General features: G+C 33.0%; 1 non-coding gene across 1 annotated transcript; it reads left to right on the top strand.

Annotated features, from left to right (window-relative positions):
- Nucleotides 1-284: 284 nt before the first annotated feature.
- LOC110006702 (uncharacterized) lies at nt 285-8,156 on the top strand. Its single transcript, XR_016042941.1, has 2 exons — nt 285-735; nt 7,396-8,156. It is a non-coding gene; the product is annotated as an uncharacterized LOC110006702 (transcript).
- The last annotated feature ends 9,469 nt before the right edge of the window (nt 8,157-17,625 follow it).

Consider the following 17,625-nt stretch of genomic DNA (forward strand, 5'->3'; position numbering starts at 1 on the left):
TAAGATCTCTCTTCAATAGTATCTTTTTAAATTTTAAGAGATATCTTCTCATTAATGTAGCATAGACATATATAACAAGCGGATAAGTCTTGCCCAAAAAAAGGTAAGGAGACTTTTAGTACTCTGAATTTTTTACAAATATTTCTTCTTAAATTTTAAGAGATATCTCCTCATTAATGTAGTATTGACATATATACCAAGCGGATAAGTCTTGCCCAAAAAAGGTAAGGAGACTTTTAGTACTCTGAATTTTTGACAAATATTTCTCTCTCTTGTTTCTCTCTATAACAAGGCCTCATATCTCTATGTGTCTCTCCCCTCAGTCTTCTCTCACTCTCTCTCGTGTCTCCATAAGGGTTCTAAAAAGCAAGGTCCCCTTTCTCTCTCTAGTTCTCTTTCTCTCTCTAGAAAGAAGATGGATAGAGAAAGCAAAACTTGTGATGTGGATTGGGCAAGTCTAGAGAGAGATATTCTAGTTTCCATCTTCCAAAAGTTGGATGAAAATGATCGATTGAGTGGAGTGCCTTTGGTTTGTAGGTCTTGGTATCATGCCTCAACTGATCCATTTTGTTGGAAGCACTTAGACCTTCAGAGATGGAGCCAGAAGAGTGGGACATATGCCCAACTCCTAAATATTTTGCAGTTTGTATTGGAAAAGAGACAGGCTCAACTCCAATCCATTGTGTTTCCCCATCAGTGGACCACAGAGAACCTTGTGAGCTATGTTACAGTCAAGTAATCTCTCTCTCTCTCTCTCTAAAAACTACTCTTTTGACAGTTTTTCTTGCCGGTTGCCCACGTTCTATGTGTCGTGCATGGTCTCTTACCATTCACTAAGGGCTGGCAATGGGAGGGGCGCCCAGGCCCAGCCCGCTTGGGCCAGACCTAAAAAAGCGTCGCTTTTTGTGGCCCAAATACTGGATAAGGCCAAGGCCGGCCCAGCCGAACCTCTTTTTTTCTTTTTATTTCTACTATTTATTTCTTCCCTTGTTTTTCATTGTGGTTTTGGCGGGACTTGGCAAGCCTTATTGAGAAAGGCTGGGCTAGGCCCCCCCTGTTCAGAATGCAAAATATGCTAAACATATTTCTCTATATATATATATATATATATATATATATATATATATATATATATATATATATATATATATATGAAAAAGTTAGGATTAGCCCACTAGCTCATATAATTCTAACTTCTCAAATTGAATATGGGTCGATCTTATAATCATAGATATCCGGTAGTGTTTGAATTTTATTTTATTTTCTACAAATTCAAATCACTTAAAATTTTAGACGTGTGTTTATCAAAAATAGGTGAATCTTCAAATAATATCAAAAAAATATTTTATAATAAATAAATTGATCAAAATACCCCCGAAAAGTTTTGCCGAAAAGTTTTGGGGGGTATTTTGATCATTTTGTTTTCTCGAATAAATTTTTTTTATATTTTTGTTAGGTGCGCATTGATGACAAAACATATACTTAAAATTTCAAGTGATTTGAATTTGTAGAAAAAAAATAAAATTCAAGTATTATTGGACAACCGTGATCGTCAAATCAGCCCAGATTGAATCTGGGCCGTTGGGCTCATATGTTCATATGAGCTAGTGGGTTAATCCCATCTTTTTCCATATATATATATATATATATATATATATATATATATATATATATATATATATATATATATATATATATATATATAATTAACAACCCTTGAAAATACAAAGGTTAAAGTTAAAAAGAGTTGCGATGGGTGTATATATATCAAAAACATCATTTATTTTTTGTTTTAAAAAATATTTAATACTTAATTGAACCTTTAAGTAAGGGAAAATTAGAAATTTTTACAAAAATACAATAGCATTTTAGAAGTTAGTGTATTGGAATTTTATTTATAGAGTGTCACTGTCTTTTAATAAAAATTTCGACTTTATCATTTTTGGAGATGACAAAATACCCATTGTCATGTAGTAATATTTACAAAATTGTCATTACTTAATGATAAAGAGTAATAACAATTTTTACAAAAAATAACTATTTTTAAAAAATAGACTACAAAATTAGTAAATTCATCCTTCACAACTCTCTCTATCTTTAACCTTTGTAATTTGAACGGTTGAGAAGTTTAAATTATGGAAAAGTCTTCTCAATGCCTATAGGCGAAAATAAACGGCATATGCTCAACATCGTCTAAAGTTCATCACACGGTCACGATTATTTGATAGTATTTCAATTTTTATTTTTTTTATATAAATCGAAATGATGTGAAATTTAAAGGGTATGTACACCTTAGTGAGATGTACTTAATAAAAATATGAAAAAAAATATTTCGTAAAATATAAATTGACTAAAATACCCCTTTAAATTTTTAAGGGTATTTTGGTTAATTTATATTTTATGAATTATTTTTTTTATATTTTTATTAGATTCTTTTATTTTTTATGAAAACACGCTATAAATTTCAAAATATTCTGATTTGTAAAAAAAAATGAAAATTAAAACACTACCAAACAACTGTGATCGTGCGGTGAACTTTAGACGGTGACGAGCATAGGTGAAATCACTGTTCATTTTTCGCCTATAGGTGTTGCGTAGTGTTTTTTTTATATATATATGGAAAAAGGTGGAATTAGCCCACTAGCTCATGTGAACATATGAGTCCAACGGTTTAGATTGAATATAGACCAATCTGACGATCACGGATGTCCGGTAGTGCTTGAATATTTTTTTTTTCTACTAATCCAAATCACTTGAAATGTTAAGTGTGTGTTCTTCTCATCAATTTTCATCTAATAAAAATATAAAACAAAATATTCGTGGAAAAAAAATGATTAAAATACCCCTAAAACATATTTAGGGGTATTTTGGTCAATTTGTTTCATATAAAATATTTTTTTGATATTTTTTGTAAGATTCACCAATTTGTTATAAAAACACGCCTAAAATTTCAAATAATTTGGATTTGTAGAAAAAAAAATTAAAATTCAAACACTACCGGACATCCGTGATCATCAGATCGGCCCAGATTCAATCTGGGCCATTGGGCTTATATGTTCATATGAGCAAGTGGGCTAATCCCAGTTTTTCCCTATATATATATATATATATATATATATATATATATATATATATATATATATATATATATATATATATATATATATATATATATATATATATGCATCTATAAAACGTTTATAGGTGAAGTTCGACTGTATTTCACTTATACCTCATCACCATCCAAAGTTTTGTCTGATAGGATTTGAATTTTTATCATTATTGTATTAATTGGATTTATTTAAAAATTGGGGCATGTGTACATATGACCAAGTTGCACCAAAATAAAATATTTAAAAAATAATAAACACAAAATAAAATGATAAAATGGCCCCTGAAGCTTTATAAGGGTATTTTGCATAATTTTTATCATTCAATATTTATATATATATATATTAGTCATGCACATCTCACTAAGGCGCACACACTTCCAAAATTTCAAATCACTATGATTTGTAAAAAAAATATTAAAATTCAAATGCTATCAGACATGCTAGGTTTGTGGCGGTCGAAAAACGTACACCGCCCTATTTTTTCGGATAGTGATGAGCCTATGGGCAAAAACGCTGTTCATTTTCGCTCATAGGTATTGCGTAGTGTCTTATATATATATATATGAATGAGAAAAACCTAGAAAACGCCTATAGGTGAAATGCTACAGTGTTTTGCTACCGTTATGGACTTACTATGTCTGTGGCGGTTTATTGAACGGACCCGCAATAGACGGCGCGACATCCATTGCGGTTCTGCATGATTTTTTGACCACCACAGCGGTCGAAAAGCACACTCCGTCTGATTTTTTCGAATGGCTATTGGCCTATAGGCTTTCGCCCATAGGCATTGTGTAGATGCTTCCATATAGAAAAAACCTAAAAAGCACACACATACACACACACACACACACACATATATATATATATATATATATATATATATATATATATATATATATATATATATATATATATATATATATATATATATATATATATATATATATATGTAGTTTTAGTTTTTCCTTTTCTTTAAAAAATTATACATATTTCCTTTCAAAAATTTCCATTACTCCCTCTCTTCTCTATCAGTGCCTAGATTCTCTCTTTCTCCATTGATTATCCTCATTTAACATGTTCCCTACTCTCTCCATCTCTGGTATGCTTTCTCAAAGGGAGAAGCGTCGTGCCCAATAAACCTCAAAACAAAATAGAATTTATGTTTTAAATAATAGAGAACTTAACATAAATATTTTTTAGGAATATTTAAAAATTTTAAATGTTATGTTAATGTCCTTTTTTCCTTTCTTCTTTTTTCTAAAATGCCCATTAGTTTGATAAACTGTGTTGAAGTTGGTTTTTGTAGAAAATATTGTTATAGCACTTAGAGTAATGTGCAGAAGTTGGTTTTTGTAGAAAATATAGCACTTAGAGTACCAAATGTATGTATGCCTTCAATAAAGTTCAGTCCTAAGAGTATTGAACAGATGAAAAATTAAAAGTGTATGACTCTTACTACTTAATACAAGAGAAAAACAATAGTTTGGTACTAAGAGTCTCAAACATAACATGTAAAATAATAATGGGAAATTTTCGTACAGAATTCTAATTCCCCATCTTATTTTATGGTAGACCATCCTTCTATTTTTCTTTCAAGCAGTATAAAAAAAGGGTGCAGTTAGCATATGGATGCATCCGTAGCTGTAGAGGTAAGGTGCACCATCAAATTTTATCATGGTATATAATTTTGATGTAAAATGTTCTTAGGATTATCTCAAAATCTATTTTTATATCTAATTATAAAATTTTAAATTTAAAAAATGGTTAAAATCAAGTAGATCTATAAACATATGAAAATCTTGAAAATGGACGGTGTAGATAATATGTTGTAAAATGCACCATTTCTGAGAAATCTTTTTATTTTTCATGGTCATACATCTCGATGTCGAGATGATCAATCAAAGGATTTTTCAACATTAAAACTACCTTTTCCGATGGATTTTTTATGTGCATCCGTAGTTCTACATATAAGGTTGCAACCTTATATAAACTTTTTCCATAAAAAAATTCCTAAAGATTTTACCATATCTTTTTATCTCTTATCTCCCTCATTATTCACTTTTGACCATAAAAATTAGCCTCAACAAACCTTTTTATTATATTTCAACCCAAAAACATTCTATTTCAAAAACTTTTTCAACCTAAAAACTTCTTTAACCCACCCCATTATATCTTTTAACCCAAAAACATTTCAAAAATTTTTTTTTATTATATTTTTTACCTTTTCAGCCCCTCAATACCACATTTAGGGCTCCCTATCTTTCTCTTATTGGGTTGAAATGATATAAAAAAGTTCATTGGGGCTAATTTTTATGGTCAAAAGTGAACAGATGAGGAAGATAGGAGATGAGGGGCTAAGGTGGAATCCTTAGGGGTTTTTTTTGTCGCTTGAAAGAAAAATGGAATGAGGGTCTATTATGAAATAAGATAGGGAATTAGGATTCTGTACAAAATTTTCCCAATAATAAATTTCTCTAGTCCCCTTAGTATCAAACTTAATTTAAGGCTCCAAACGTCAAATTAGATTTTTTTAATGAAAACATTATTCTGTATTTGGAGCCCAAAAAGGGTATTTAAATTATGTAACAGCACATGATGACGTCATTTATCTTTGGTACAAGGCGGTCACAATTAATTTTGACTATTGAATGTGAAATTAGATGGTTGTATTTATTTCATTGACCAATCTCAAACTTCAAAAGAAATTTTCTCGAACTTTGTAACACACTTAAGCTATCAAATTTCACATTGGATGGTTGCAAGTATTTGTGACCTCCTTGTACCAAAGGTAAATAGTCTCATTGTATATAACCCTGTTAGTTATTTGGCAAAGTGACTTTAAGTGGACGAAATTAAGCTTTTTATGAAAAGCCCAAGCATATTTTAACAAAACTACACAAGAGGTACCTAATTAAAAAAATTTCTAGGACGTCTTTGTTTTGGAGGAACCCCTTCCATACCCCCATAAAAGTAAGACTTTATTAGGAATTGTTGATTTAACCATTTATTAGGAACTGTTGATTTAACCACCTGATTAATTTTTTTTAGAGTAATTTGACATAATAATTCCCTAATTTTATAAAATAACATAATTATATAATGTGGAATGGTGCTACTTTTTTTTTTTTTTTTTTCTTTTCTAATTCGAAACTAGATATATTGGGTCACAAGCACTTTGGTACTTTGGATTTCAGATCAGGGGGTAAGAGTGTCATTGACTAGGCCCACCCAATTTGACATCTAAAGGCTAGGAGTGATTATGACATCCTTGTAACAAAGATAAATGGCTTTATGGTATACAATCCCTATACAAAATGTACTCTAGGAATAAATAATATTATATATATAGCCTCTAGGCCCTTTCCATCACGATATATGACAATTGTTAATCGGTAGTAAGTAAAAAAGATTGTGTACTATGAGATCATTTATCTTTGATACAAAGATGTCACAATTACTTCTAGCCATTATATGTCAAATTGGATGGCTTGGAGTGTTCAACAAAATTCAAGAAATTTCTTTTTGAACTTTGAGTCTAGTCAATTATACTTTACAACCACCGGATTTGATATCTAATGGATCAGAGTGTTTGTGACATTTTTGTACCAAAAGTAAATGATCTCTTTGTATATATATTTTTTTGTATGCGTGGTAAGTTTATTTTTAGAGTTAAGTCCATTTTTAGGATATTATCAAAAAGCGGCACATTGGCATTATCAAACTTACATCATTTTAAATAAAATAGACAGTATAGATTAGTGTAACCGTACTTCTATACCTCGCTGTTGAGGGCTTTGACAAGACTTAGCCTTCTTGAGCAATTTGACGTGTAGCCTATGCGAAGAAAGCTAATAGAGGCAACGAGCAAGCCCCAAGCGATTATATGTTCCACATAGGCTACACATATCAAAGTACTCGCTACTATGCATAGGAGCAAGTGATTTGATGTTGCGCATAGGCTACACATAGGCAAGCCACTATTAAGCTTTGCTCGTTGCATCAAATCGATCCGCAAGGTAGCCAAGTCTTGTCAAAGCCCAAATTGAAGAAGTGTACAATACGAAGTGTCAAAAAACTACATGGTAAAAAGCAAACCAACGAATGCAAGCAAGAAAATAGATATGCGTTAACGCGCATCCATTTTCATGTTAGGCTAGCCGTTGCTTGTTGTAAGAAAACGGAAGCACGTTAGATTAGTACAACCTTACTTTTATAAATAAGACTGCAACCTTATATTAACTTTCCATATTTATGATTGTGCTATTTGGAACCATGGCTGTAGGTGTCCAAGCTTAAAGTCAGTGACATTCACAAATTGTGATCAATTATTATGCCGTGACATTCTATTCAGAGCTTTTCAAAGCTGTTCAGAGCTAGAAACTCTCTCACTGAATTTGAGTAATGATCTTCCAAATGATGCATGGCCAGAGTTACAGAGAAGTTGCAGGAGCCTGCGCCAGCTAAAACTGAAGGGATATACATTCTATGACATAGACATAGCTCACATTGCCAAGCATGTGAAAGGGATCAAGGCCTTAGTCCTTGAATTCTTGTACATTTACAAAGAAGATGTGGCCCATTTTCTCAAAGCCTGTAAGGAGCTCGATAGTTTCATTCTCTTCTATGGTGAGGGCTTCAAAATGGACCCTGAGATCCTTTGGTTGGTTTCGGGTATCCGTGACTTCCGAATTTTTAAACTGGACTGCTACAACAACATGTCTTACTAATGAATTCTGAGGGAGGCTTGTTTTGTATTGAAATTTTCGGCAAATAAATGGATTCGGAGAAATAATTCAGAAGCGTGATCTTAGCTTGCAGGTTTTCTGGATTCGAACTTTGTTGCGGCGCTTGTAGACTGATTTCTCAGCTAAAAGTTTATGGGATTTCTTCATAAACGAGGGCTGAAGAACCTAGTGAAGCTAGTAATGTTAGATTTTTAATCTACTCTTTTTCTTCTTTAAGTTGTAATTGTCTTGCTTTGATGGAGTTATTTTGTTTTAAGGTGGATTCCCCTTTGCAAATGAATTATGTTGATTCGATTTCTGACGAGATGTTTAGTGAGGAAAATTCATGGCTGATGATGAGCAAGATGTATAAATAAAAAATAAAGGGAAATTCATCAAACTACACCTTAGAGGGAATTATTTAAAATCTCCTCTTTCATTTTGAACAAATTCAAATAGTCCATTAAAGGACCCATCAATATGGGTCATAATAGTCCAATGAGAACATTCGGGGACACAAAAAGAAAAAAATCTCACTCCTATGTGCACCGAGTTCTCAAACTCTTCAAATTTGTTGTACATTTTGTGCATCTCACTCCTATGTCCCTCCTACCTCACAAGTATATGCAAATCTCCTCTCAGTCAAATCTGTAGAGAATCTGGCCTAGAAGTCACTGGACCCTGGATGACATCTACTTGGGACCCTTGAAGAAACACCACACTTGAACCTTCAAAAATTCCTTGACCTCAAGGTCCAGTTCATTTTGGTCAGAGCCAAAGGAGATAAAAGATTAAAAATAAAAAAGATTAAAATTGAACCAGAGTCGACATTAGATGTCAACCAAAGTTGACATTCTCAGAAGACTTTGGACTTCATAAACCATGGATCACAGTGTTACCAGCAACAAAAGGCACCATAAGATTACACCATTCTTTGTTAAGAGGCAGGTTGGGCTAGTGAACAAGCAATTGGATTAATGAAGTGGGGATGACCCAGCTTACACCAAAAGAACCCAGGTCAGTTGCACATGTCTCATGCTCAATTCTACAATGAAAAAAAAGGTGACTTACATATTCGCTCTGCGTGCACATGAGACGTGTTGCCAATGGGTTAGCCATGGCTCTTCAGGTAGTCCACTATGATAATTTTTCCAAGCACTACTAGCTATCAGAAAAGCTCGCCTCTTGCGTGGACCTGAAATAGTCCAAACCTTGCAAGCAATAGAAACCACAATATTGTCGATATCATCAGTGTCGATAATTTTGTACATGGACCAGGCTAAGAAGAGGCCATGGCTATCTGGCTTCCAAACATGGCATAATTGTATTGGGTAAAAGTAGAAGCATTATAGGACATCAGGAAGAAATGTAGAGGCATAGGCAACTATATCTTGAAGTCTGAAGTCTGTAACATTGCAAGGTAGAAGACCAAGTGGTCCGCGAGCCCCATCCCACAATTGATTCAACAACTGTTACATTCAGCATAGATGTAACTGAAGGGATGGTATCCTAACCATTTTTCTAGGCAGAAGCACACCTTCTTGCCATGATTTACTTGTATCCAGATATTTTCAATGAAGTGATCTAAGAAATCTTTAATGCCCTTCCAACCCCGAGCCCAAGAGAGATTTCTCCCGCTGTTTTGTGCCTCTACCAAAAACCGCGATCCATGTGCTCCATATTTACCAATGACCCAACTTTTTTCAAGCATTCATTTGCTCATTGTCACGAGCTCCATTTTATACACGATGCCTTGTACATATCTCTGCTCCTATTGAGGCCCAGGCCTGAAGCCACCCTCCTTTGACCTACAAACCCTTGTCCGGCTTTGTCCCGTACCTCACACCATAAGAATATTTTCGTTAGAGATTCAGTTTAGTTTGCCACGAATTGCTAGGAAGGTGAAAAGGGATATCAAGATCTTTACTTTTATCAGAGGCCTCCATGACACAAAGGCCCTCTTCAACTTTCTCATTACAATTCTCTCTCTTCTTTTCACTTCGATTACTTGGTTTCCTCGTTCATAGCAATAGTCAATATGCTCATTCTTGCTAGTCTGTGGTCAGGATTCTTCATTACTTGGGGGCCTTCCCAGGCCATGATACCATCTTCTGCAAGCATTGGTAAACAAGACCTTATTGCAGCCATCCACTTCCATGGGTCCACAGTCCAACTTTTAGTCCAACTTTTTTCTTTTAGACAATGCTTCTTCTTAGAGCAATAGGTTTATACTTTCCTCCATGGTTGGCTTAGATTTTTAAATCAACATCTTCATAACATCAAACTCAATCTCAAAATTCCGGGATTACCGATTCATGCACTATGCTCAACTGATTCGAAATTTCTTTGTTGTTTCCACATCTCTCATTTGAGAGAGCAACTTAGGTCCACATGATATTTGAATCACATTGAGTGCCTCACCATTACTTTTTTTGACATGTCCATGTTGCAATCCTATTTTGTTGGGCAACAAATCTAGGGTCAGTCCCATCGACTAGACCTCATACCCTATTAAATAGGGTTTAAGCACGCAACATCAATATAGTCATGTTTCTTCACTCCTTTTAAATAAAAATAGATAAACTCGGAAAATTTCTAGTAATTCTGAAAGTGGAAACCGAGATTGATTGTTTATGAGCTGATTTCAGCATGCATACACCGGCTAATACGACCGACTTGCAGTGCCAATCCTAACTATTCAATAGGAGATGCATCCATTTTACTAACAGAGATATACCCTTTGAATTTTTTCTCTCCAATTCACACTTGAAGTTTTATCTCAAATTTGAAAGCACAAAGATCTCCTCTACTCGAGCCATGAGAGAAATACTGGTCGTAGATTCACTGATCTCCTCTCCTCAAGCCATGACAGAAATATTGGTCTTAGATTCACTTGGGGGTTTGCCTATATGTAAACCAGTGTACAGAAAATCAACTTGGACAAGGTACTCGTCCCATGGCCAAATTGAAAAAGTTGAAAAAACCTAAAAAAAGGTATAAAATCTCTAAAAAATCTTTATATGAAAAAAAAAAGTTAAAAAGATTAATAGAACCATTAGGAGACTAAATACGATGAAAAAAATATACAATATGGATTATTGAAAAAGTGGATTTATAAATTGGATATTCCAAAAAAAATTAAAAAAAGGGAAAAGTATGAAAGTTCCCAAATGATCTTAAAATATAGCAAAATCTTGTAAAGAAGTATCTCTAAACATTATACTATTGTTTTCTCTTCTTCTTTTTCTACATTTTAATGTATTCTTTCGGCATTTATTTGCCTGGAGAGTTGTACACGTAACTCGGAACTTGCCTCGCCCATAAGGCGAGGACGAGTTACCTGAGTCTCGGCAAACTGGTTTAAACACCATGAAGAGGTCTTGTAGATGGATAGAGAAACCTTAAATTACCATACAACCATAAGGAAGATGACAAAGAATTAGGTGAGGATGCCATAACAGAGGTAGCAATCGGATTGTGAGAGAGATGAGATGGAGGCAAGCAGAGAGAGATGAAGAAAGCTTGTAGAGAAAGGAGTGATGGGAGCAGATAGAGAGAGGAGATGAAGGTGCCTAGATTGATATGGATTGACTACATTCGAAAGGCGTATCTAAAAAATCACCAAAAAGGTTGCTTCGATGCTAAAACCCTCCAATTGATCATCTTCATCCAAAATATATAGATATAGAAAAAGGGATTTCAAGTGTATCAAGGCCCATTTATTTTTTAAATTTGTATGCATCTACGAATCTGTTTGATCTGCACCATTTTTTGATTTTTAGCATTCATAATTTGTAGTAAAAATGAATTTCATTATTTCGCGATATAACCGACATTGGAATTACATCTTCTAGGCCCATCTATTTTTTAAATTTGTATGTATCTACGAATCTACTTGATCTGTATTATTTTTTAAGCTTGAGCTTTCATAATTTGCAGTATAAATGAATTTCATTACTTCGAGATATAACCGACATTAGAATTGCATCTTCCCGTTTGGAGGTGGACCTTTAATTCTTCAAGGTTGATGTCTTTAAAAAGCACACCCTTGTATTCAAGTCTCTATTTTTGTATTTTGTTATATTTCCCAAACTATACTCAACTCAAATCTCAATTTTAGAACCAAAATATGTTTTTATATTAGGCAAAAAAGCCTTTGAGAAGTTCACGTTTTAGACATAATTTTGTGTGAAACCGGTTTTGGAGCATGGTTTTCTGAACCCAAAGTTCACTTGTATGTTTGTTAGTGAACTAGTGTTTTTTTTTTTTTTTTAAGATATATAAGTGGGGAAAACGTGCACCGATCTATTTTTTCAAATAGTTAAGGAGTCAATTTTTTAAAGATGTAAGGGGGTGGTGTCAGTGGGAATGAAAATCTCAACATGCTGACTAAGGTGTCGGGGTGCTACTTCCACGACCCCAGAAAATGAGCTCCCTCCAAAACAAAAGTTCAATTTGAACCCTAGATATGGTCAAAATGAGTCCCATCCGAAAACGAATCTAGACCATTCATTTTGTTAATTTCAATATCTTAGTCTTTCTAAATTCAAAATCATTTTTTTCTTTTTTAACATTGTTCATCTAATGATAATAAAACCATCTAAAAAAATTGGAAATGAAAAAATCTTTCTTAAACCTAGATCTAATCATCTCACCAAAATGAACGACTTATGTTAATTGGGCTAAAAAATTACTTTCTAGGTTGCATTTTCAATTTTTCCTTTTTGTGTGCTTGTTCATTAGAATGAAAAGAGTATATCTTTCAAATTTTAGATTAAACAAATGGCCATAAGATGGTTTTTTAAGGCTATTGCATCATATTACTATACAAGAGGTGCATGAAATCATTGCCCTATTTTTTTTTACCTCCTCTATCTCCCCATCATCAAATAGATAGCTAACTCAATCCCAATCTCACACCTATACATACTTCAAACCAAAATTGGGGCATCACTTATCTTTTAAACTTGCACCTACAAATATATAAGACTTTTCCATATATGGAAAACACTACACAACGCCTATAGGCGAAAATGAACAGTGATTCGCCTATGCTCATCATTGTCTAAAGTTCATCGCACGGTCATAGTTGTCCGGTAGCGTTTCAATTTTCATTTTTTCTACAAATCATAATGATCTGAAATTTGGAACGTGTGTTCATCAAAAATTAGAGAATCTAATAAAAATATAAAAAAAAAAAATTCGTAAATATAAATTGATTAAAATACCCCCGTAAAATTTAAATTTTACAAAATATTTTTTTCATATTTTTATTAGGTGCACCTCACTAAGATGTACACATGCTTCAAATTTCAAGTAATTTGGATTTACAGAAAAAAAAATTGAAAATTGAAACACTACTGGACAATCGTGACCATACGATGCACACACATACACACACACACACATACACACACACATATATATATATATGAAAATATCTCCATACCCCTTATTTTTAAGTTTTATTTCACAATAGACCCAAAGTTTTAAAAGATATCTTGAGCTATTAAAATTATTGATTTTATTTTTTCTAAACCCCTGAGCTAATTTAAAACTGAGTCTTTAGGCCAAACAAACTTAAAAACATGTCTTTTCTAAATGCCATCCTCCCAAACTTTTAGAGAGAGAGAAGGGTGTCATGGAGGTGAGAGGTTACCGGGAGGAGAGACAGAGGTGTTTGGAGAAACATGGGAGGCGAGAGAGACGTAAGAAGAGCGGGAAAGCGAGAAGTTTGGGTATATAAGTGAAGAGAAAGAAAGGATTTGGTTTAGAAATATCATGTCGTTCTCAAATTTGTTTAGGTTAGAAAATAGGTTTAAAGTGGTCAGGGGGTTAGAAGATATTTTTTGAAACCTTGGGTTTATCAAGAAATGAAAATTAAAAATAATATATATATATATATATATATATATATATCTATACAAAAAAGTTCATAATAAAATAAAATAACCAAAATAAGAGTTTTAGAAATATTTAGATCATTTTATTTTTATCAAAAATAGTTTTTAATATTTTTTAAGTATATACCCTATTGTAATGATGACACGTATTAAATTTCATATTCATATGATTTATAAATAAAATAAATATAAATATAAAGGTTTAGTAAATTCTTTCATTAACTTAAAAATATATCTAAGTGAGAAGGTTTAGTAAATTATTCCATTAACTTAATGCCACATCTATTGCTGTTAATTAAGTTTTGAGAAAATATATCCATATGCCCTATAAGGTTTAGTAAATTCCTCCATTAACTTAAAAATATATCAAGAAGGTTTAGTAGATTATTCCATTAACTTAATGCTACATCTACTATTGTTAATTAAGTTTTGGGAAAATATCTCTATATACCCTATTTTTAAGTTTCATTTATCCATAGATACATTCTATGTATTATAACTTTTAAGTCCCTAGACCAACTTTATCCATTTTTACCTCATCGTTTTAACCTAACCAATTTTTTTTTTTTTAAAAAAAAATGCTCTTTATTCATGTATTTCTCTTTCCCTCTACCCCTGAAACTCCCAAACACCTCTCTCACAAATTTTGGATAGATATGAGAAGAGAAAAAGAATTAGGGGATACTTTCTCTCTCCCCACAAATTTTAGATAGATATGGGAAGAGAAAAAGAATTGGGGGACACTTTCTCTCTCCACGTGAAACTCCCAAACACCTCTCTCTCAAAAATTTGGGATAGATATGGAGTGAGAGAATTGAGGGAATAAAGAAAAAGAAAGGTGTGGGAGATTCATGCGGAGAGATAGAGTGGTTTTAAGATGGGTAAACATAGGTAAAAGCTGGTCTTAAAGGATCTAGAGTGGGTTTAAAAAGGATTATTTTAAAAATTTGTTTGTGCTAAAAAGATATGTAAAAATAGGTAAAAGTTGGTATTAATTGATCTAATAGATAAAATCGGCTTCTAGATAGGTTTGTTGAAACCTAGGGTCAATTTGTTTACGTTGGTCTATAGAGAAATAAAACTTAAAAATAATGTCAATTTGTTTAGGCTAAAAAGATGCGTAAAAATAGGTAAAGTTTCTATTGTATTTTTTATGCCCTTAGACCAACTTTATCCATATTTACATCATCTTTTTAGCCTAAACAAACTTTTAAAAAAAAAGATAAAAATAGGTAAAGTTTCTATTATATCTTTTAAGCTCCTAGATCAACTTTATCCATTTTTACCTCATTTTTAGCCTAAACAAACTTTTTAAAAAAGGGAAGATATCTCCGTACGCCCTATTTCTAAGTTTCATATCTTCATAGAGCCAAGGTTTCAAAACTTGAAAGATAAAAATTTTAAGTTTTATATCTTCTAACCCGTGAGCTAATTTTACCCAATTTAATCATATTGTTTTAACCCAAACAAATTCTATAAAGACAATCATTTCTAAAACTCATCCACTCTCTCTTTACATGATATTTCCGTAATTTCTCTCTCTCCCAAAACCCCTTCTCTCTTCATATTTCCCCACCCAATCCTTTCTCTCTCTCTCTACCCGTGTTTCTCACCTCTGTCTGTGTGAACTTGGAGAAAGCCGTCTCTTCTGGTCTGCTAAATAAATCAATGCTCTACCCACAAAGACAAATGTAAAGCTCACAACGTTCCGATGACAAATTGCGCTCGGCTTTTTTTATACATATCCTTAAAATACCATTGCATAATCCATTTCCTTCCCTATTTTCATTAGATTTTTATATAATTATATAAATAAAAACAACACTTTTAGGGCTTTTGATTGCTGATGTGTTATTATTTATTGCAGGGGTGATAATTCCTTTTGTAGTTTAGAGTATAGGCAACAAATAAATGAACATTGACGAGAGAAAGAAGAAATGCGCTTTCTCTGTTAGTCCCAATAATGAAAATAACTAAATAAAAACGATAAATAACGTACTCGGATATGTCCTTAAATCACACGAAGGGCTTAAGGTTCCATACCAAAACTAATAGACCAAGGCATCCGGTGACAGGCTACCTTGAGAGTCTTCTTAGTGAATCACCTTCACCAATTTTCCATCATTCTCTATCTTATATTACTTGAGAGGTTAACCTCTTTTTATAGAGAACCATCTTTTGTAACTCTTATATTCATGGTCTATAGGAGTTGAGATCCAAATATAACTCATGTCTTAATTCTCTTAATTGCAGCCAATTAAAATTAACAAGTTGTCATCAAATTGTTAATCCTATATAATGAGCTAAATCTGTCATTAGGGCATTAATGACTCACATAATAAGATGTCATCTAAGCATTCTTGCAATTTGATCAAAGAAATTTAAAAATTTAATAATAATGTATATCTATAATAAAAAATTAACTCTTATAAAGAATTCAAACAGAGACATTGGTTTTCCCTCGAGTGCAACATCCTATAAAAGCTCCAAAATGGATCCTAGTATATAGGATTGCCTCATGTCAACCAAATGGGATTTAATATATATTATACAATATTGGCTTTTGTACCATTATTGAAAAATAAATTCTCGGATAAAAGGATCTGATAGGCCATATTTCCAACACTCTCCTCTATGAAAATGAAGTCTCGTTGTAAGCTGGGGTACCATATCGAAGAAAAACGACCCATGTGAAGAAAAACGACCCTTATACTTCTTTTTCCGTTATGAATATGAGAATCGCTGAGTAAATGAGCTTTCTTTTTCTGTTATTTGGTCTCTTTTTTTTCCTTTTTTTTAATGGGCGTTGACTTTGCGGTTCTAGAGGGATGAAAAGGAAAGGAGGGACGCTTTTAGTTTTGGTCAGTCTCTGTCTATCATCATCGTAATTTAATTTCTCTGTATCATCATTGTAGTCGTAATTTCTCTATATCATCGTCGTAATTTATTCGTATCATCGTCGTAATTGGTGAGCGTAATTGGTGAGTGAGAGACTACCAATGTGTTTGTGGATGATTGACTCATTCCATACTAAGAATAATCACGGGAAATCTTTTGAGAACACGGATTCCTATTCCTATTTCTCAACGATATCCCACGATTTAGACAATTGGCAATCACGGGAAATCCTTTGAGAACACGGATTCCTATTTCTCAATGATATTCCACGATTGAGACAAGATTCCACGATCGAGACAATTGGCTAAATCGCGTTCCTCAATGATATCCCACGATCGAGACAATGGGTTGAATCGCATTTATCAATGATATCCCACAATCGAGACAATTGGCTGAATCGTGTTGAACCCTTTTCATAAGAGTTCATTGATATCTTTTTTTTATAAAGCAATCAAATTCTTGAATAATCCATATCACTTATGGTTCTATTGTAACAGCACATTCCATTTTTATGTTTTATTTTTATACGGAAAAGACCTGTATCAATAATAATTATGATCTTACCTTCCGGGTTCCAATGATCATGGAAACCAAGTGAAATCATGGGAGACCGAGATCAATCAACTCTCTCTCTTTTTCATTGACCATGGAAGCCAAGTGAAATCATGGGAGCTTAAGACCGGTAAATAAACTCTCTTTCTCTATAAAACCTAAATTGTCGTTTAACCGAAGGCAAAGGAATGTTTTGAGAGGGGATGGAAGTTAATGGAGAGAGGTAAAGAGGGAGAGTAAGAGAAGGGATGGAAGATAACGGGGAAAGAGCAAGAGAGAGAGAGAGCGAGTGAAAACACGAGGAGAGAGGGGTTAGTGGAAATACAAGAGAGAAATAAAACCTAAAAATAGTTTCTTTTACTCTCAATTGGCTTGGGCTAAAAATATAGATAAAATGAGTAAAATTGGTCAAAAAGATTAGAAGATATAATAGAT

This window comes from Amborella trichopoda, chromosome 10 (genome assembly GCF_054954075.1).
Source record: "Amborella trichopoda isolate Santa Cruz 75 chromosome 10, AtrichopodaSantaCruz75HAP2 v2.0, whole genome shotgun sequence".
Lineage (NCBI taxonomy): Eukaryota > Viridiplantae > Streptophyta > Magnoliopsida > Amborellales > Amborellaceae > Amborella > Amborella trichopoda.